Source organism: Ornithorhynchus anatinus, chromosome 4, assembly GCF_004115215.2.
Source record: "Ornithorhynchus anatinus isolate Pmale09 chromosome 4, mOrnAna1.pri.v4, whole genome shotgun sequence".
Lineage (NCBI taxonomy): Eukaryota > Metazoa > Chordata > Mammalia > Monotremata > Ornithorhynchidae > Ornithorhynchus > Ornithorhynchus anatinus.
This window is the reverse complement of record NC_041731.1, coordinates 33,870,053-33,892,582: the sequence shown is the minus strand read 5'-3', so window position 1 is coordinate 33,892,582 and position 22,530 is coordinate 33,870,053. Positions and strand designations below refer to the sequence as shown.

Genomic DNA, 22,530 nt, shown 5'->3' with positions numbered 1-22,530 from the left:
ACTATATAGATCATGCATAGACAGGATAAGATAGAAGCAGCGTGGCCTAGGGGAAAGAGCAAGGACCTGGGAGTCAGAGGACCTGGGTTTAATCCTGGCTCTGCCATGTGTCTGCTGTGTGGTCATGGGCAAGTTACTTCACTTCTCTGGGCCTCAGTTACCTCATCTACAAAATGGGGATTAAGACTGTGAGTCCTATGTGGGACAGGGACTGTGTCCAGCCTGGTTTGCTTTTATCTACCCCAGTACCTAGTACAGTGCCTAGTAAGCACAAAATGAATACCAGTTACAGAAAAAATAAAGGATTCCCATAGAGGTACAGTCCCTCCATTGGTTATTCAACTATTCTTCACTTTTCACTAGTTCTCACCTGGAATAGTGTTCATTCATTCATTCAGTTGTATTTATTGAGCTCTTACTGTGTGCAAAACCCTGTTATAAGCGCTTGGGAGAATACGTTAAACTCCACCAGACCTCTGGACATCTCATCCAGTTTCACAACTGCCCCGATATTCCACTGGTAACTCCCGATCACTCCTACCGATGAATACACCAATCCCAGCTTTCTGGTCGCCCTTGCCTTGATTCTCCTGCATTGCTTTGCATCTCCTGTCCTGTCAGTTGCTCTTCTGTCCTGTCTTCTCTTGCCACTGGCTCCATGGTTGTGAACTTCACCACCTAAACGCTTAATACAGTTCCTTGCACTTGTGGAGCTCAGTGCGTACCTTTACCTTGCATGCAGCCTGTGGATTGGGTTGCAGAGTCAATTGTACTCACTTCCTAGTACCTTTTGCACAACCTGCTGGCCAGCATCTCTGCATCTGCTCACCCTCAGGCGTGCTGACAGACCAGCTGACTCCGGAGCTTTTATATGCAAATATGGCCAAACCCAGTTATTCCGGACCCTCCACAATTCCTGCCGCCACAAGCCTGGATTATACAGCTCAGAAATAGATAACTGGAAAGAGAGAGGTTGGAAAAATCAGCGGATGGGACCCAGAGAGTAAGGAACGGGGGTGAGTCTCCCTTTCTAGACTGTAAGCTCGTTACGGGCAGGGAACGTGTCTGCTAATTCTATTGTATTGTACTCTCCCAAGTGCTCAGTACAATACTCTGTGCAGAGTAAACCCTCAATAAATACCACTGATTGAGTGTGATGGATGAGTGCATCAATCCCTGGGCTTAGTCCAGTTCTTGACCCATAACGAGCACACAATCAACAGCATGAGAATAATGAGTAAGGAGAGAGAGGGACTGAGTTGGCAGAAGCAGTGGACATGGGACTGTAAAGGAGGATATGTAGTTGGGGAAGTGATTTTGTTGTCCACCAAGCCATCTCAGAATGGTAATCTTGTAGAATGCTTTCTTTCTAGACCTTAAAAGTGCTCGAAGGTTATTGACCTTAGCTCTGAGAGCCCTCTGTGAAGCGAAAAGTAGTCATTTTAGTCATAAGTTTATTTACCGTATAAGAACGTTGCACGAAGTTGCAGAACTTAATGCAACGAATGGAAATTTCAGGGAACATTTCCATAGCACAAGCGTATCTGTGTACTCTATTTCCTAAATACTTTATTGAGCACATTTAGGTGCAGTCATATGGGGTGTGAAAAGTTCAGTCGTAGGACAAAAACCTAGGTAACCTGTCATTGTCTCCATTTCGTTTAAAGCACTCATTCACCTCGCCTCCTCCTACCCTAGATTGCTGCTGTGCTATTACTACCCAGCCCACACACTTCACTTCTGTAATGCCAACTACTCGCTGTACCTCCATCTTGGGTATCTTGCTGCTGATCTCTCGCCTACGTCCTGCCTCTGGCCTGGAACGCCCTCCCGCTGCATATATGACAGACGATCACTCTCCCCACCTTCAAAGCTGTATTAAAAGCATCTCTCCTCTAAGAGGCCTTCCAAGACTAAGTCCTCATTTCCTTTTCTCCCGCTCCCTTCTGCGTCCCTTGTACTGGATTTGCACCCTTTATTCACCCCTCCCTCAGCCCCACGGCACTTATGTACGCATCTGTAATTTATTCTAATTTCTGTTTCCCCGTCTAGACCGTAAGCTTCTTGTAGGCAGGGATTGCACCTACCGACATTCTTCTATTGTACTCTCCCAAGCATTTAGTACAGTGGTTTGCACACAGTAAGCTCTCAGTGAATAAATGATGGTATTTGTTAAGCGCTTACTACGTGCAAAGCACTGTTCTAAGCACTGGAGAGGATACAAGGTGATCAGGTGGTCCCACATGGGGCTCACAGTCTTAATCCCCATTTTACAGATGAGGGAACTGAGGCACAGAGATGTTAAGTGACTTGCCCAAAGTCACACAGCTGACAAGCGGCTGAGCCGGGCTTTGAACCCATGACCTCTGACTCCCAAGCCCGGGCTCTTTCCACTGAGCCACGCTGCAGTGAATACCATTGATTGATCCAGTTTTAAAACTGGGTTAACAGGTGACAACTCTGGGTTCCTCCCCTGCTCCTTGGAAGAATCAAAACTATCAGTCCTAGGCTACGTTCTTGGGAAAGGCGTATTGTATTTTTTTTTTTTAACTCCGCTGACATGTTGGAGACACTTGAAAGGGGAGTTTTCCCTAGTTTTTCAGTGCCTTTCAGCCTCCTGTTTGAATGGAGGGCTACTCTCAGAATCCTTGAAGCCACTTGAAACCGTACCAAAAAACTGACTCCTGAAGTAGCAGTTTCCTTTAACTTTGGGTATCTCAGGGCTGAAAGTAGAAAACAGATTTCTAACCCCAACGCCAGAGGCGAGAGCAGTGGCCACATTGGTGAGTAAACCCGCTGTCTTCCAGCCACTGAAGACACTGGCCACGCAGCCTGTGGCCTCCGGGGAGAAGCTGGGCTGCAGCGGACCGGCCGCTGCAGAAACAGCAGAGAGGAGGGGCTGGAGTGGGGTTGGGCGGCGGCAGGGCCTAGTGGATAGAACACGGGCTTATGAGTCAGAAGGTCATGGGTTCTAATTCCAGCTCCACCACTTGTCCGCTGGGTGACCTTGGGCAAGTCACCTCACTGCTCTGGGCCTCAGTTACCTCATATGTAAAATGGGGATTGAGACTGGGATTCTCATGTGGGACAGGGACTGTGTCCAATCTGATTTGCTTGTATTCTGTCACCCCCTGGGTGCTTAGTACAGTGCCTGGCACATAGTAGGTGCTTAACAAATGCCACAATACGACAGCCCCTTCATTCAATCATATGTATTCATATATTTAATCATATTTATTGAGTGTTTCCTGTGTGCCGGGCACTGTACTAAGCACTTCCTGGCCCCATGTGGATGGTACCACCCCCCTCAGTCACCCTTGCTCCAGAAGAACCATTTGGGGACCTTTTCTAATATCAGAGTTGAGTTCCACCCCATCTGGCTTCCACCACCACTCTCAATTTCCTTTATTGCTTTCCCCGGTATTTTATTTTTCCTAATGATATTTGTTAAGCGCTTACTGTGTGTCAAACACACTGTTTTAAGTGCTGGGGCAGATACAAGTTAGTCACAGTCCCTGTCCCAGATGGGGCTCACAGTCTAAGTAGGAGGGAGAACAGCTATAGAATCCCTCTTTTGCAGTTTGAAGAAACTGAGTCACAGAAAGGTTATGTGACTTGCTCGAGGTCACCCAGCTAACAACTGGCAGAGCTGGGATAATAATAATAATAACATTGATGGTATTTGTTAAGCTCTTACTTTGTGAAGCACTGCTCCAAGCGCAGGGGTAGATACAAGGAAATCAGGTTGTCCCATGTGGGGCTCACAAGTCTTAATCCTCATTTTAAAGATGAGGTAATTGAGCATGGAAAAGTGAAGTGACTTGCCCAAAGTCACAGAGCTGACAAGTGGCAGAGCTGGGATTAGAACCTAAGACCCACTCCCAAGCCCGGGCTCTTTCCACTAAGCCACCAGGCCCGAGGTCTCTCTACTAGGCCCCGGGGCTTCTACAGAAATAACTTCACGGACCGAATACTACCTTGGGTCAAAAGCTGTGAGTTAGGTTACCCCTTGAAGTATCACAGTCACACATAAGCAGTTAATTTTTGCTTCCGTAATTGTTAGGAGCATGTTTAGTAAGAGCCCTAGAATCTTTGAAATGATAATCCACCCTAATTACTCGGTAATGCTACCAAGATTTTGCCTGAAGGAGGGCACCTACCCCACAGAATTTTGATCAGCCTGAAATTGTCACCTCACCCCAACTGAGGCCACAGAGAAATGATAATAATTATGATATTTGTTAAGCGCTTACTATTTGACAAGCACAGTTCTAAGCATTGGGGTAGATACAAGGTAATCAGGTTGTCCCACGTGGTGTTTACAGTCTTAATCCCCGTTTTACAGATGAGATAACTGAGGCACAGAGCAGTGTAGACCTTCATCTTTCTGTTGTGCTGGTTCGAGAGGAGGGAAGCGATTTCTGAGTGTTTTCCTTGACTATAGGGAGAGGTGTAATCTCGCACTTGCATCTCGGTTTATCTGAGAGAGACCTGTAATTTGCCACAGTTTACACGTGGGCACATGTGCAAAGATGGTACCCTGATAGCCCAAATGGCCCTATGGAGGGCCAGCACCGGGATGAGATTGACACCCCTGCCTGGGTCAAAGTCCAAGCTGTATTTCTACTAACTAGTTGGAACCCAGGTTTGTGTGTGTGTTGAAATTATTATTATTATTAATGCTACTTCCTGTGGAGGTTTGAGCCGAAAAAGTCCCATCTCCGCTGTTACTAGAAAGCAAGACTCAAAGTAGAAATCCAGGATCTAGAGTTGCTTATTGGTCAATGGTAAGAGGATGTGGCTGTCAGCCTCAAATATCTATATGAGCCTCGACTTCTGTTTTGTTGGGGGACGGTTTAAATGGTATTCGTTAAGCGCTTACTATGTGCTAGGCACTGTACTAAGCCCTGGGGTAGATAGAAGCTAATCAGGTTGGACACAGTCCTGGCCCACATGGCGCTCACAGTCTTAATCCTCATTTTACCGACAAGGGAACTGAGGCACAGAAAAGTTAAATGACTTAACCAAGGTGGTGAGGCTGGGATTAGAACCTAGGTCCTTTTGACTCCCAGGCCTGTGATCCATCCACTAGACCACCCTGCTTCTCACGACTGTTGTCGCGCAGACTTTGCCTACAGAAAGGGGTCTGAATTTGCCTCTGCAAAGAGAAGGCTTTATATTTCTTCTCCCAGTTAGCGTCGTGTGGCGTGTTTCTTCCCGTGTTTTTATTCTGTTAATTTTCTCCCCACCCCGAGAGTTTTGTCTGACGTAAATTGCAGAAGAAGGGATTTTATTTTAGATGGAAGATCTTGCCGGAATTGGTCAGAGGGAGACTGTGGAGTCTCCTTTCCTGAAGAGGTGTAAAATTCTATATGTCATATACCGTCTGTCTCATCTTCTGGCTTCTGGGGAACAAGGGGGATAGGGCACAGATGAGGAAAATGAACATCAGTGAGCATGTCTGAACTAAAATCAGAGCTAAAGAAGCAGCAGGGACCAGAAAGTCCTCAAAAGTGGAAGCACCCGCCAATTACAGAAGGAGAGGTAAGATGACCGCCCTGATTGTTCTGCGTCCTCCTCCCCTAGACCATCGACCTATATATTATTTGAGGATGGAAAATTGTGGGAGTGGATCCTTTCGGGTGGGTCTTTTTCAGGGATAGGTAGAGTCAGGACTTTGGCTGAACCACCAGGTGACAGGCAGCAGTCTACAACATAATTGTTCTCTGGGTGCCCCATTTTGACCTCGATATTGATGTAAATTGCTTGAGTCGATTGAGGAAACCCTAAAATGAGGACAGGTAGTAATACTGGGAGACTTCAATTAGCCTCACCTAGTTTAGCTGATCAAGTCATCAGAATCAGAAAAGGAATTAAGGGTTTTGCTTAGGACAAATGACTTCTCTCTTCCCCTTAGAGAGTGAACCCCAGGTGGGACAGAAACTCTCTGGTCTGATTGAATTGTATTTACCCTTCTAGACTATAAACTCATTGGGGCGGGGAATGTGTTTGTTATATTGTACTCTCCCAAGTGCTTAGTTTAGTGCTCAGCACAAAATAAATGCTCAATCAGTATGGTTGACTGACTTTTCTGGAACAAGTGACTGAAATACCATGGGCTTTAATTAATTCATTGAATCATACTTATTGAGCGCTGTTTTAATTCATTCATCCAGTCAATTATATTTATTGAGCACTCACTGGGTGCAGAGCACTGTACTAAGTGCTTGAGCTATACGGATGCATCCCCTGCCCACAACGACCTAAAAGTCTAAAGGGGGGAGACACATTAATACAAATAAATTGCAGATATAATAAATTACAGATAACAAGCCTGAGGGTTCTAATTCCAGAATAGAGGCAAAAAACCCAATAGCAATACAGGGATATTTGACTTTTGAAAAGGAAATTATTAACCATTGAGGACTTGTTTAGGATGAAGTTAAAAGTGGAAGAAAAAGGGAAAAAAAGTGATCTACTTTTCTAGAGACAGTTTAAAAACACTATCTTGTGTTTTAGGCATGTGTGCCATAGAAAAATGGCAGACATGGCTAAAACGGGTGAGAAAAGCCATCGGGTGAAAAAAGACCTCCCTTATAAAATGGACCGCTCACCCAAGTGAGATAAGGAAAGCCCGGATATAGTGGCAAGTCAAGGGCAAACCGGGAATTAGCCAGGCCAAAACAGAGTTTGAAGAGAAGCGAGCAGTGGATCTGGTTTCTAATCCCAGCTCTGTCATTTATCCACTGGGTGACCTTGGGCCAGTCACTTCACTTCTCTGGGCCTCAATTACCTCATCTGTAAAAAGGGGATGAAGACTGTGAGCTCTCTGTGGGGACTGTATCCAATCTAATTAGCTTGTATCTACCCCAGCACTTAGTACAGTGCCTGACACGTAGTGCTTAATAAGTACAATTTAAAGAAAGAGAAAAAAGAGCATCTTGCCAGGGGTGTCAATGCAAATGACAATAGATTCTTTCAAACATATCAAAAGCCTGAATTCTATTAGGCAATCTGTGGGGACTAATAATAATTGAATAACTCAGGGATGGAAAGGAGGAATCAGGAAATAATAATAATAATTACAGTATTTGTTAAGCACTTACTATGTGCCAGGCACTGTACTAAATGCCTGGGTGGATACAAGCAAATCCAGTTCGACACAGTCTTTGCCCCACATGGGGCTCACAGTCTCAATCCCCATTTTACGGATGAGGTAACCGGGACACAGAGAAGTGACGTGACTTGCCCGAGGTCACCCAGGAGATCATTGAATTCTGAAGGAAGATGCTAGTCAGTCATGCCCAAATTGTTTTCAGTAGCGGACAGGTCCTGGGTCATATTGTGGTGACCACTCAGGATGTTTTAGCTCACACTGATCCATTAGATAGACTCAGATCCCAGGGACATGATGTCATCTGCCAGAAAGCTCTGAAGGAATTCAGAGAGAAGGAGTGGAACTCATAGCAACAACGTGTAACTTACCTTGACACGTGGCCCCTGTCCTGGGAGACTGGCAATGTAGCTTCATTCTATCAAGAGGGTTCCAGAGACGTTTCTGGGGACTATGCGTGTGTGAACATACAGGCACAAATTTCCTTTGTGCTTGAAAACAATGTAGTGATTAAAAAAATAAATAAATGTTGGTATTTGTTAAGCGCTTACTATGTGCATAGCACTGTTCTGAGCGCTAGGGGGATACAAGGTGATCAGGTTGTCTCACGTGGGGCTCACAGTTTTAATCCCCATTTTACAGATGAGGTAACTGAGGCCCAGAGAAGTTAAGTGCCTTGCCCAAAGTCACACAGCTGGCAAGCGGCAAAGCCGGGATTAGAACCCACGACCTCTGACTCCCAAGCCCGGGCTCTTTCTCCCGAGCGTGTGTCAATGAAGAGGCCGGTATTGTGGGAGGAACTCAGTCCAGGCTGCTCTGTCCTTACGGAATTCGTCCCATGTCTGCCAACTCCGTTATAACGTTCTCTCCCAAGTGCTGAGCACAGTGCTCTGCACACAGCGCTCAGTAAATATGATTAATTGTGCGGTTATGTTTGTCATTTGCTGCGTCCACCCGCGTTTCCAGTTTTGCCTCTGCCTCTTTTCAGAGTTTTTATTCTGAGAGAACCACACCTTTCTCGGTTGCAGTGCACTCCGATGGTCTGTGGGCAGCAGTCCAATTCCCATTTGAAATTGAAATGCAGCATCGTCGGAGGCATTCTGGGAATTAGCGATTAGTAAATCTCACTTGAGTTTGTGGCGTATTGGTAGAATTGATCATTAAGTTTAGGTTAGCGAACCCAGAGACGCGTGGCTTCTGTTAGGGGAATTCATGATTCAGTTATCTCCTAGGCCAATGCTCTATCGTTATGGGCTTGTCCCTGGAATACAGCAGGTGGTTCTTGTCGCCACATGTAGGATTAATTCAATCAGTGAGGCGGGGTGGAAGTAGAGGGTGCGGGGAGCTGATAGGCAAGGTGGCGTCACGTGGCGGAGAGCTGTGAAGGAGGGGAGGGGTGATGTTTGGCAAAACCGAAGGAAGGGCATTCCAGGTAGAGGGATTGGAGGGAGTGGATTAGGGGCGAGGCAATTAAGAGTGGACTCTTAATTGGACTCAATTGGTCGACTTGCTGGGGAGGAGCAAAGAGCATGAGCCGTGAACCCCCTAGGGCCAGGGACCATGGCTGAATTATTGTGATTCTATCTTTCCCAGAACTTAATACAGAATTTGGCACAGAATAAGGGCTTAACGACGAAAGTAAATAATAATTAAGAAAGCTGATAGTTAAGAGGTAGCCTTGCGTGACCTTGTGCCAATGAGCTGGATGCCAGGCCATGCCAAGATTATTATGAAATATGAATTGAACAGGGCATTCAATAAGGAAGGAACGCCCTCAATTTTGTCACATAAATGCCACTTAAGGCGAATGTATTTTCGGCAAAACATTAAACTTCTGTTTATAGCTCGTGGAATCGATGAGCAATGATATTGGAGAAAATAAATAAAAATACTCTATTTTCAATCCATAACGACGTATAAGAAAATGATGGTATGAGATACAGTAAGGAATTACTTTTCTTCTCTGAGATATCAGTGTTCAATAATGTTAGTTATGGTTTCCCTAAAATTAGAGCTACTGAAAATAGCTTTGGTTAATACATTAAAGTTGGACACTGCTGTTCATTATTCACAGGTAATCGGTGTCCTAGATTTTGCTGTAGTAGGGGAAAAGACAATTTTAATTTGAATGAACGTGAGAAGGGCCATTACCAGGGTCAGACTGTTGATTGATTCATTCAGTTGTATTTATTGAGCACTTACGCGTGCAGAGCACCGAGTACAATATAACAATAAACACACATTCCCTGGTCACAACGATCTTAGAGTCTAGTCGGGAGGAGACAGACATTAATGTAACCCAAAAAAATTACAGATATGTACATACGTGCTGTGGGGCTGGGATGGGGGAAGAACAGAGGGAGAAAATAAGGGTGATGCAGAAGGGAGTGGGAGAAGAGAAAAGGGTGGGGAGGTGGGGCGCTAAATCAGGGAAGGCCTCCTGAAGGAGACATGCCTTCAATAAGGCTTTGAAGCTGGGGAGAGTAGCTGTCTGTCAGATTTGAGGATGGAGGGCCAGAGTTTGGTCTCCAGTTTTGGTGACAGAGTACGGGCGGCACCGTGTGTTAATTGCCAACCTAATGGTTCTGGATGTTGCACCTTACATCTCCCCCATCTATACTGTAAGCTCCTTGTTCGTAGGGAACGTGTCTGCTAACTCTCTTGTAATTGTACTCTCCCAAGCACTTAATATGAGAAAAACTGCACAGAAAGCATTCCCCAGATCTCTCAGATAACCACTGTGTTTAACATTTTCTGAGAGCACCAAAAGGTTGCCCAGAGCTCAACCCCCCATTACATTAATTCATTTTAAATTTTCCTGTTCTGTGGGTTCTAAAGCCCTTTTAATGATCACTCTTTTCAGCAATAGTGAATGGGATTGCAGTTTTTAGTTTTGCAATGTAATAGAACAAATTGTGGCTGTGAATTGGGCCTAGTGTCATGAGGAAAGTCCAAACAAAGCATATCTAGATATTGAATTACCCAATGGTATTCATTCATTCAATCGTATTTATTGAGCGCTTACTGTGTGCAGAGCACCATACTAAGCGCTTGTGTTTATTGAACGCTTACTGTGTGCAGAGCACTGTACTAAGCATTTGGGAGAGCACAACACAACAGAAATAGATATACCTTATATCCAATGCCTGGTCCAAAAACAAACCCTCCACCGATCTATTCAACATTCCTGAGATGGACTGGAGCCTAATCTGTTTTAATGGAAGCGGAAATGGAGGCAATACAGTTCCTCGATGTAAATGAGCTTGTGAGGTTTCAAAAACGTACTTAACGTAAGTGGTTGTTGTAGCTCAAGTTGATCACAGTGCCATACACTGCAATAGCACATTCATTTTTGCTTATTAGAGTGAGGTCCTCACTCTAGGCCATTCTGGTTATAGTAAAATGTCACCAAAAATATTTTCAGAGCTCCAAGCTGTTCTTCAGTAGTGGTGATCATAGCATAATGCTAGTTACAGTTTCTAGGGTTTCTACAGTTTGAGAGCAATGTAACTGAGGATTCTTACTGCTTATTATGTACTAAAGTATCATAAAGACTGTTACATTAATATTTAAAAAAATCTTTTGCGCTATCTTTCTCATATCTGTTACCTCATATGTAAAATGGGATTAAGACTGTTAGCCCTTCGTGGGACAACCTGATTACCTTGAATAATAATAATAATGATAATAGTGGTATTTGTTAAGCGCTTACTATGTGCAGAGCACTGTTCTAAGCACTGGGGTAGATACAGGGTAATCAGGTTGTCCCACGTGAGGCTCACAATCTTAATCCCCGTTTTACAGATGAGGGAACTGAGGCACAGAGAAGTGAAGTGACTTGCCCACAGTGACACAGCTGCCAAGTGGCAGAGCTGGGTTTGAACCCATGACCTCTGACTCCCAAGCCCGGACTCTTTCCACTGAGCCATGCTGTTGTATCTACCTCAGCCCTTAACACAGTGCTTGGCTCATCGTAAGCATTTAACAAATACTATTATTATTATTAGTTTAAATTTCATTGGCTGTAGCTCTCGTGTGAGAAGTCATTTTGCTAGATTAAAAATATCTTGTGTTCAGTTTGTCTGATTTAAATAGGGGCGTGGCGGGGAACTAATAATAAGGTTTTTGCCACTGAGCAGCAGTCACATTCCTTCTTCATGGGATAGCACAGCCTAGTGGAAAGACCACCGGTCTGGAAGTTAGGAGACTTGAGGTCTGCCATTGACCGATTAGGTGGTCTTGGGCAAGTCATTTCATCTCTCTGTGCTTCAGTTCCCTTATCAGTTAAATGGAAATAGGACACTCTCCCTCTTAGACCGTGAGCCTCATGTGGCCCAGGGACTGTGTCTTTTCCAACATTTAGCCCTTTTAACTTTTCTGCATGAAAAGATTTTCAGATACCTGCCCTACAAATGGGAGAATTGGGCTCAATAGTACTTCTTCATAGTGCCAACATACTGAGCATATAATCACAAGTGGTAATATTTTAAGCCTCAAATCGCCTCTCCCATATGAAAGCATGAGACCGTAATTTGAGAGTTTGAGATACACCGTCTGTTCACTGAGCATTAGAGGCTAAATCATCACTTTGTGACGGCAGTCCTTCTAAAGAAAATTCTCCTTTATTTTAAGTGTATCTTGGAAGTAAACCTAGTCATTGGAAACCTCGTATTAGAATGATGTTATATTAAGCAACAAACAACCAGGATAATCAGTCAATCAGGGTATTTATTGAGCTCTTACTGTGTGCAGAGTACAATATAACAGAGTTAGTAGACATGTTCCCTGCCCACAGCAAGTTTATAGTCTAGAGGAAGCATATGAGAGGGGTGGACGCAAATGCTATGAGCCCCTCCAGCACAAGAGATTAAAAATCACCAACACTTTGATTACTGTGGCCAGTCATGAACATGCCCTGTTCATCTACCTCTGTTCAGTTATGGGGGTGTGGGACATGGGCCAGATTAACTAGTCTGTCTCCTTGCCTCTGGATTGTAAACTCTTTGTGGGCAGGGAATATGTCTGTTGATTGTTGTATTGTACTCTCCCAAGCACTTAGTACAGTGCTCTGCACACAGCAAATGCTCAGTAAATACAATTGAATGAACTAGTATTGTACACCCGTGAGGGGAGAGCTTTTGGTTTCAAAGTCGTACTGTCCCAAGTGCTTAGTACAGTGCTTTGCACTCAGTAAGCGCTCAGTAAATGCGATGGAATGAATGAATGAAAGTAGCATCTATAACCAGTGTGATATTCGCCAATCTAAGAGCTTGCTTCTAGGAAAGCACATCAAACCTCCTTCATCCTTCCTTGACTCCTGACCCGGAATGGCAACTTCAATTCAAATGGCAGTGCTGCTTTCTCTTTCTGTAAGCGCATGTGCCCGGACAGGTACTTCTGTAAATGTGGTGGAAAAGGAGGCAGTGTATTTTGAAAGGAATAACAACAGTGTTGGGAAAAGAGAAAATAAAGCACGGTCAAAGCTTAGGAAATTCTGCTATCATAAATAGAGCTAGCAGAAGTGCCTGGACTTGCCTGAGGATAAGAGGTGGCTCTCAACAGCTGTTTGGTGTTGAATGGAGAAAGATGGCTCTGGACAAAAAAAAAAAAAAAGGCACACTCTCAATCCTATTTCACTATTAATGAATGTCTATAGCAGCAGGCTAAAGCCTTAACATTAAGAATCTTAGTATGTTTTTTTCTCCCTTCCATTAAGAAAAGTAATGGGCCGGAAGGAAAACAAGCTTCATTTCAAGTATGCCTTTAGTGAGAAGGTTGCAGTTCGGGCTGCCTCACTAAACGAGTCGGAGAAGAGGGGTGGGGAAAAGTCTTTCAAACATTCAAGTACTGAATTCCTTAGACCCAACCCGCTGCTCGGTCACAAATGCCTTACAGAATATTCTCTATTACAGTCAGTGCCGAACTGTTGGGTAGAAAGGAAGAGCTATTGTGAGCCTCACCCCTTTTAAGATGATTCCTTAAAGCTGAGGTATCAAATGAAGGAGAACGTTATTTTAAGTGAAGTTGAAGAACCTGATGAAATCCTAAAGTAGAGCAGTGTGCCCGGACTGTTTCTGCATAGCGGATGCTTAGGTTCCAGTATTTCCTCCTCCTCTTTGCCGGTCTTAGAGTCTCGGAGTGCACGGCTTTTACCGACTCACCCCATAGATCAAGTTGTCCAAGTTGGGAAAGTGATAATAGGCATGCCCACCTGGAACATTAAGTAGAGTGGATTTCAAAATTGAAGAAGGCAGACACAGCTCAAGCCATAACTAAGAACACGAAGGTGGACAGGCAAACATTTCCTTACAAGGAGAATTATGCAAGTGCTGGGAAAAGGATACATGGCCGAAGAAACTGGTGCTATTTCTAGTCCAGCTCCTGCCCAGTTTGACTGGAAGAGAAAGAGCTCCCTAGGAGAAATAATAATAATTGTGGTATGCGCCAGGCACTGTTCTAATCTCTGGGGTGGGTACAAGAAATGTGAGAGAGCGTTTACCGAGGGGTTGTTCTTCAAGGAGAAGCAGTGTCCTTTGCCTATGGGTCATTTCAGCATTTCTTAAATCATTCACGATGCCGTTTTGATTTGTTCTGCTGTCCTTCCCGAAGTTTCCTTTAACTGTGAAAGACATTAAGGCTGGGAATTCTTTTAAGATGAGGTGGAACATGAGGACGTGTGAGTGATTGAATCAGACTAGCACTCTTAATCAGCCAGTCAGTGGTATTTATTGAGCCCTCCTAGCTTGGGCAGTGAGTGGCTAGCGAGTGGAAGGCAATCTGCTACAAGTCAAAACTCACCGGTGCTGGGCAGCAGCAGCAAGGGAGAGAATCGAGGGCAGAGACTCAGGTTTACTGCGCAGAAGGAGGGAATGGTATACCACTTCCGTATTCTTAGCAAGAAAACTCTACGGATACACTACCGGAACGATTGCAGTTGGAGGTGAGGCGTTTTGGGAGAGATGCATTCATGGCGTCGCTATGGGTCGGAGACGACTCGACAGCATAAGATAAGATAGATATTCTGTGCAGAGAACTGTATTAAGGGCTCGGGTCAGGACAGTCCATTCATTCGATCGTATTTATTGAGTGCTTACTGGGTGCAAAGCACTGTACTAAGTGCTTGGGACACTACACTGTAACAACAGACACATTCTTGCTCAGTCACTGAGATGAGCTCACTGTCTACAGGAAGCTCATAATCTAGAGGGATATCACAGTCTACCTTAACTTAGTATCATGTTCCAAACACTAGGAAATTATTCTTTTTCAGAGGGCACTGTGGAGAAAATGTTACACTTTGTTATTTGTGCTTTTCTGATATGTTTAAATAAAAGATAGCTTGTCAAGAGCCGAAGTCCCGTTACCTTTATGCCACTTTATTCTAAGTTTTTTTATTCTCCTAATTGTTCAATTTATGTGACATAATCATATTTGTGGTATTAGTTAAGTGCTTATTATGTGCCAGACACTGTACTAAGTGCTGGGGTAGATGCAAGCAAATAGTGTTGGACACTGCCCCACATGGGGCTCACAGTCTCAATCCCCATTTTACAGATGAGGTAACTGAGGCCCAGTGGAATGACTTGCCCAAGGTCACACAGCAAAGTGGTGGAGCCGGGATCAGAACTCGTGACGTTCCTTCTCGCTGGCTTGGGCTCTATCCACAATGCCATGCTCCTTCTCTTATCAAATGCTGTCGGTTACTACATCCTATAGTCCTATAAAAATTTCCCCCGGAAATTTGCTATATTCAACAGGAGAAAAAGAAACCCCAGGGTTTCTTTGAAATTATTTTAATTAAGGTCCCATCTATCTCTAGAGATGTCAGTGCTCAGCTAATGCACACAAGCAAAGTGAGCTCAGTAAATGATAATTACACTTGTGTGGGAAAATTCAGTAGGAAGAAAAGAAACCCCATGGAAAAATATTTTAATTAAGATCCCTTAATTAAAATTAACTTTTAAAAGCCCATTAATTAATTCAAATATTTTTCCGTGGGGTTTCTTTTTTTCCCTACTAAATTTTCCCCCAGAAGTGTTGTTATCATTCATTGAGCTCACTTTGCTTGTGTATGTTAGCGGAGCATTGACATCTCTAAAGACAGATGGGAAGAAAGGACCAAACTCTGCTGGTTAACTTCTCTACTACACATGATTGAATATGTTACCCGCCAGTCATGCCAACTACAACTTCCTGCCCATAATCCGACACTCCCTTTCAAAAATAAGATGAAACCAGATCAAGGAAAAGTTTAAACGTTCACACCCTGAAGGGAAAACCAATTTTCCCTATTCATCAATTGCTTAAACAGTGAATGGCTTGGAATTAAAAACAAAAACTGTTAAGAAGAGTAACTTCAGATTCTGTTCAGCCCTGTGTGATTTTTACAACTATATTTTGATGCGCTGAATACACCAAAATATCAAATCTTTAGAGAATGGGAGACATTGGTTGTAATATTATCTGTCAAGCAGGAGCAGTTACACTGGAAAAGAATACGCAAGTGGGAATTATCTAAACCGTTGATTTCTTTTATGATTACCGTGTTTACAATTTAGAGATTTTGTATTCAATTGCTTAATTGCAATACGTACCCTTGAGCATTGCACCTTAAAACTTCACTTTGCTTATCTGTAAAATAAATTCTGAAATTAAATGTAGTAGATTAGAAAAAAGGATAGCCTTTTTCAATACCATGGAAATTTATTTTTAAAGACTGTTATTTCAGTAAATGTTAGAAAAATATGCTCACTAGAAGTCGCTGCTTTTGTCAGAACAGAAAACATTCCAGAGTTTCCTTTAATTGTGTTCTATTCCTATATGAATCAATCCACTTCCCTTGATGAGTTTTTTCCTCTAACATTTACATTAAAAGTTAAAATTTGTTAGAGAAGCAGCATGGCCTAGTGGCTAGAGCGTGGGCCCGGGAGTCAGAAGGACCTGGGTGCTAATTCCTGTTCTGCCATTCGTCTGTGTGACCCTGGGCAAGTCACTTCACTTCTCTGTGCCTCAGTCACCTCATCTGCAATAAGGGGATTAAGACTGTGAGCCCTGTGTGGGACAGGGGCTTGGTCCAACCCGATTAGCTTGTATCTGCCCCGGCGCTTAGTACAGTACCAGGCACATAGTAAGCGCTTAAATTCCATTAAAAATAAGTCAGCTGCAGTCAAATTATATAGAATATTATTTTTCTAATATGCTGTTGCCACTCAGGAAGTATGGAAGACATACTTCTGATTCCATAGTTTACTTCTTGGTATTAAACTGGACATTTTTGGAGGATCCATAGTGAAATCAAACAGTGCTATTATATATGAGCAACTGTTGCACTGGTGCAGAGCACTGTAATGAGTGCTGGGCCAAGTATAGAAAGGGGTTCTCACGGAGTTTGCTATCTGAGGGAGACAGACAAAAATTTTCTACAAAGAGTAGGTATAAAAAAGATTAAGGATAAGAGGAACAGCATGACTTATTGAAAATAATAATAATGTTGGCATTTGTTAAGTGCTTACTATGTGCAGAGCACTGTTCTAAGCGCTGGGGTAGATACTGGGTAATCAGGTTGTCCCACGTGAGGCTCACAGTTAATCCCCATTTTACAGATGAGGGAACTGAGGCACAGAGAAGTGAAGTGACTTGTCCACAGTCACACAGCTGACAAGTGGCAGAGCTGGGAGTCGAACTCATGACCACTGACTCCCAAGCCCAGGCTCTTTTCCACTGATGGACCTGGGAGTTAGAGGATGTGGGTTCTAATTCCTGCTCCGCTGCTTAGCAAGTCCTTGGGCAAGTCATTTCACTTCTCTGTGCCTCAGGTACCTCCTCTGTAAAATGGAGATTGACTAATGTGGGACAGGGATTGTGTTCAAACCAATTATCTTTCATCTGTCCCTGCATGTACTACAATGCCTGGCATATGGTAAGCACTTAACAAATACCATAAAAAAAAGTAGCAGTACGAATGTATTTTTATGAGAGATCCGAGTAAGTAATTGAAAAGGGCAGCCGTCAATTTTGTGGAACACTTGGTTCCTGAAAAGTGCATTTCAATTCGAGACCCAGGAAATCAGAATTGGATTATTTATAGGGATAATGTTATGAATGAGGGGTTTCTTCTTGAACCAAGGTTGGATAAAACCCGAATTGTGCTTAATCAGTTAATGAGCCTTATAGCTACATTAATGTATTTCTATCGAATCAGATCGGTTTCTTGTTAGAGTAGCCACCTGCATACTCAGATGCTCATCCCACCCACACTCCTACAGCACGCCTGCCCATACTCTTATACTCAGTCCCTTCCTTCACCAGTAATTCATTTTAGTGTCCATGCTAAGTGCTGGGGTGGATAAAAGCAAATCTGGTTGGATATAGTCTGTGTCCTCTAAGTGCTCACGGTCTTAATCTCCATTTTACAGATGAAGTAACTAAGGCCCAGAGAAGTGAAGTGATTTACCCAAGGCCACACAGCAGACAAGTGGTAGAGATGGGATTAGAACCCCTGATCCTGACTCCTAGACCCATGCTCTCTCCACTATGCCATGCTGCTTCCTAACGTTGGCAATCAGAATTTCCCTCACTGCCTCCGACTTCTCCTACTCCACCCACTCTCTTTAAACCTTTCCTTCTGCACCCCTTCATTCCTTTGCAGCTTTTAAAATTGTTTCCCCATTTGTCCCCTAGTGTCATAATGTTGAAATAGTGAAAATTTAGAAGTGCCATTGATCTCAACTCAAAATATCTCAAGTTGAAGACTCCCCATACCTAATTGAATATATTTATCGAAGTTAAGTGTTGAGGTTGGGCGGAGATTAGCAAGTATTATGGGCAGCTCTCGTGTTGGTACAGCTTTTGATGTTCAAACATCCTAGAGGAGATTTGATTTTAGGAGGGCTTTCAAGATGGGGATGACCTTGGTCTGGTGAATTGAGGAGAGGGAGGGAGTTCCAGGCTGGGGGAAATGGGTGCAAGGTAGGGCAAGGAAAGGATAGCTGAGCAGTTAGAAGGTGAGCTTAGGAGGAGTGAAGAGTACAAACTGGGGTGTAGTGGAATAAGAGGCCAGAATATATGAGGGGAGGACAAGTGGTCAAGCTAACGGAAGGAGATTTTGTTAATGTAAAGAGTTTTTTTGAGGAGGGGAAAGACATGTGCCAAGCAGTGTTTCTGGAAGGTGATCCGGACAGCAACACAAACTGTAGGATGAAAACACATCTCTTCCAAGAGGCCTTCCCTGATTAAGCCCACATTTCCTCTTCTCCCACTCCCTTCTGCATCACCTTTGCATTTTAATTTGCTCCCTGTATTCACACCACCCTCAGCCACACAGAACTTACATACTTATCCATAATTTATTTATATTGATGTCTGTCTCGTTGCGGCAGGGAACGTGTCTACCAACTCTGTTTATATTGTACTTTCCCAAGTGCTTAGTACAGTACTCTGCACATAGTAAGCACTCAATAAATACTGTTGATTGTTTGATAAGGGGGAAGAGGATGAGAGACAAGTAAGGAGGCTGATTTGATAGTTGGTAATATGGTAAGAGCTTGAAAAAGGGTAGTGGCTGTTTGGATGGAGAAGAGGCATATTTGGAAGGACAAACCAACAAGTTTTGGTAATAGAGTGTGAAAGGAGAAGTACAGCAAGGAGTCAAGGGTGAAAATCAAGTTGTGGGCTTCTGACAGAGAGGATTGTGGTGCTGTTGACAGATTTGGGTAAGATTGGAGAAGAAATAGTTTAGAAGGTGAGAAGTTCAGTTTGGGGCATAATGAGTTTGAAGTGCCTGCAGGGAATCCAAATGGAAGTGTCTTGGAGGCAAGGGGAAATATGAAGTTGAACTGTGGCAGAGAAGTCACCCTAAGGTGGTAGATTTGGGAGGTAACAAGCCGAAGCCATTGGATGGACATTAAGTTCCTCCAGAGCGTGAACATAAAGCAAGAAGAGTAGGATATCCAGAACAGAGGCTGTGGAACACCAAGAGTTAGGCAGTGAGGTGTGGGGAAGAGGAGCTGGTTTATGAAACTGGGGAGGAGTGGAAGGAGGAGAATCAAATGATTTTCATGTTGATATGGAAGGGCATTTATGCACTGAACAATTTCCAAGCAATCCGAAAGAGTTAATGCTCTTCCCCAAGTGCCTATTTCACCACCGGAGAGTCGGTGGAAACTCCAGAAGATTGGGATTCTGTTAGCAAATCTGAAGGTTGGCAGATTTGATCGATGAAATGCTCATCATTTTATGTCACTGCTTAAAAAACAACTTGTGAATTTATCCTTTATTACATTTCTAACGGAGCTCTTTCTTTGGGGTATGTATTTCTCTCATCCACAGTGCCTGGGGATGTGCTCTGTAGTTTTGTTTTCTATTCTATTAACATTGACAAAGCAAAGAGAAGTAATCAAGATGCAACTGGCAGAGAAAATTAAAATAAGGTGCATCTGGGTTGTTTACATCAATTCTGAGCTCTCTAAGTACAGCAAAGGTCTATTCTTTCAAAGAACGGAACAATGAATGTGGAAAAAATGGAACAGTTCTCAATGTTGAAGACCCAATATTGAAATAATTTGCAGCATTTAAAGTTTAAGCTTAGATCAGCTTTTCAGTCCCCATGTAACTGAAAAAAATCTGTTTAATTCTAAAGGAGACGACCACCAAATTCCTTGGTGTGTAAAGACTAAGTGTATTCCGATCCAAAACTTCAATTTTGTATTAAAAGCAGAGAAGAAAGAACGAATAAATATTTAGTAGTAGTGGTAACAGTACTTCATTTATTAGTATTTATGAGCGCTTGCTATGTGCAGAATGCTGTACTAAGCGCTTGGAATGTACAGTTCGGCAGCAGAGTCAATCCCTGCCCAGTGACTTAAAGCATTTACAAAATTCAACAACTTAGACAGGTCACTGCCCCACCCAGGGCTCACAATCTAAATGGGGAAAAAACAGGCAAGTAGGAAAATAGAAGTGAAAAACAAAATTTCAAATTCTAGAAAATGTAAAATAAAATAGCTGAATGGGGTTGGTGGAAGACTGACACGCCTCTCATCTCCAGGCAAAGTCTCTGATGAAAAAGCAGTTGCAACCTTCTCAGATCTTGAACTGTCCTGAAGACAGGTTTTAGGGTGCAGGGGGTCTTTAGGGTGCAGCTTTATGCCGTAATCAATCACTCGTATTTATTGAGCCCTTACCGTGTGCAGACCATTGTACTCTGTGCTTGGGAAAGTTCAATATAACAGAGCTTTTTTTGTTTTCTAAGTGGTATTTGGTAAGCAGTTACTATGTGCCAGGCACTGTACTAAGTGCTGGGGTAGATACCAACTAATCAAGGGGGACCCAGTCCAGGTCCTATATGGGTCTCACAATCTTTAAGCTGATTTTCCAGATGTGGTAATTGAGGCACAGAGATGTGAAATGACATGGCTAAGGTCACACAGCAGACAAGTGGTGGAGCTGAGATTAGAACCCAGGTACTTCTGATTCCCGGGCCCATGCGCTATCAACTAGGCCACTCTGCTTCTCAACATTGGTAGACACGTTCCCTGCCCACAGTGAGCTTATAGTCTCCTGGGTCTATGCTATTGTTAAGGGGCTTCTGTCACACAGGGCTCTGGCTGGAGACAGCATTATTTTTCCTTAAGCTAAAAAATTTGCTTTGCAGCCCCCATGAGCTGAATTTCTCAAGATTCTAGTTTTTCAGAATACCTGATTTGTTTCTTCAAAGAGTAAAAATAAACGGGCAAGCACTGTTAAATTGCGGTGCTTTTCATTGTCCTCTCATCATGTGTGACTCCAGCTGGGGAATAAGATCCAAAGGGTGATCCGAATGGGAAAATTCTCCTTGCCTCATTAGGAAGCTCCCAAATTAAAACAGACTGGAGGGAATCAAAATGAAATATTTTTCATGTTGAATTTTTTAAAAAATGATTTATTGCAGGGATATGCTCTTAAGTGTCACACTTGAGTGAATAAATTTTTCCTAGTAATTCAGTGGAGGGTAAAGGTCACGGCATGAGTGTCATCAGAGTTAATGGAAACTGAGGAGAACTTCAGAGCTGTAGCACTCACTGCCAGCCTTTCCAGCTGCCTTGCCTTTTATGGCTTGACTGCGGCACATTAGTGTGTTCTGAAAAGGTAGGAATATTGCCATGTGATTCGGCCTGTTCATAGATCTTCAAAGCATCGCTGACATTCTGACTCCTTTTTTCCCCTCTTTTCTGTAGAGCAGACACTCTAGTCTGAAAGCATTTTTCCAAATAATTTATCTTCTGGCTAGTCGTTTGTTATAGAACTGTAGAGAAGGGCAAATCGCAATAGCCAACAAGCAGCGTTCTCTTGGTAAGATTTATATTTTAGCATCCTCAAACTGGGGTTTTATGCTGTTTCCTCTGAGATTAAAATCAATGAATGTGGTGGTGATAGATTTTTGGGTCTTTCATGGCTTTTGATAAAAAACTGAATCATACGCAAAACATAAGTAACGAGGTAAGCCCACTTAGTTTCAGGAGATGGGGATAAACAATGTAAGTGAAAGCACAAATGGAATGGGAATGGAGAATCTAACATGGTAATTTCAGAACGTTTTGTCCACTTTGGGCCTTTTTCATTAGCAAAAAATTCTGATTAAAACACAGTATGTTCAGTCATTTTGGGAACTTCAGAATTACAGTCAACTCGGAATCAACCTCTGGCTCTGGTGAACGAAGAAGCCAAAAAGTGCTTCGTGTGGCTTAGCCTGGAAAATTTTCACCTCGGCCTCACCTCTACATTTAGCTGGTCCAGGTGTCATGCCAGAGTGGGGAGTCAGAAGCTAGTCCAGACTTTGCCTGGCCCTCACCACAAAGACTTGGGTGCATTACATTAAATTCTGACCTAGCAGGCTTCCAGTCTTCATGGCAAGAGCCGTGGTGTTCAGAAGGACTGGTTGTTCCAAGCCCTGCTTACCACATAAACCCAGCCTAGCGTGTCTTCACCCTTGAGCAGAGGGATAGGAACTTTTTGAGTCAGGGGTGCCGTTCTCGCTTCCCTCTCTTTCCTGCCACTTCCCACTCTACGATTCATGGTGGGAGGGACAGAAAACAATCCCCATTATGGATCCATCTGTACAGTATAACCAAGAGGATGTTGAACATTTTGTGCTCTTTCCAGAGCTTTGAAGGAGTGGCTTCAAAATATTTAAAGACATTTGGTTTCGATAGTTGCTAGTCCACGTCTTCACTCATTCTGCAATCTTATACCACCTTTTAAAGTAGTTTACTGACTTGACAACTAGCTCTGTTATTAATATTGGCCTACTTAAAAATACCAAATTTCTCTGAAGATGGATGATTTGGATGATTCCACCAAGACCGGCTGGGTGGGAGAAAAATCTTTTTCATGAATCCCAGGATTCAGTCTAAAACATAGATAAACAGTATTGCCTAGTG

General features: G+C 43.3%; 1 protein-coding gene across 18 annotated transcripts in view; it reads left to right on the top strand.

Moving 5' to 3' along the window:
• Positions 1-22,530, top strand: part of FNBP1 (formin binding protein 1) — a 155,541-nt gene that overhangs the window by 68,672 nt on the left and 64,339 nt on the right. The gene's annotated exons all lie outside the window — the stretch shown is intronic.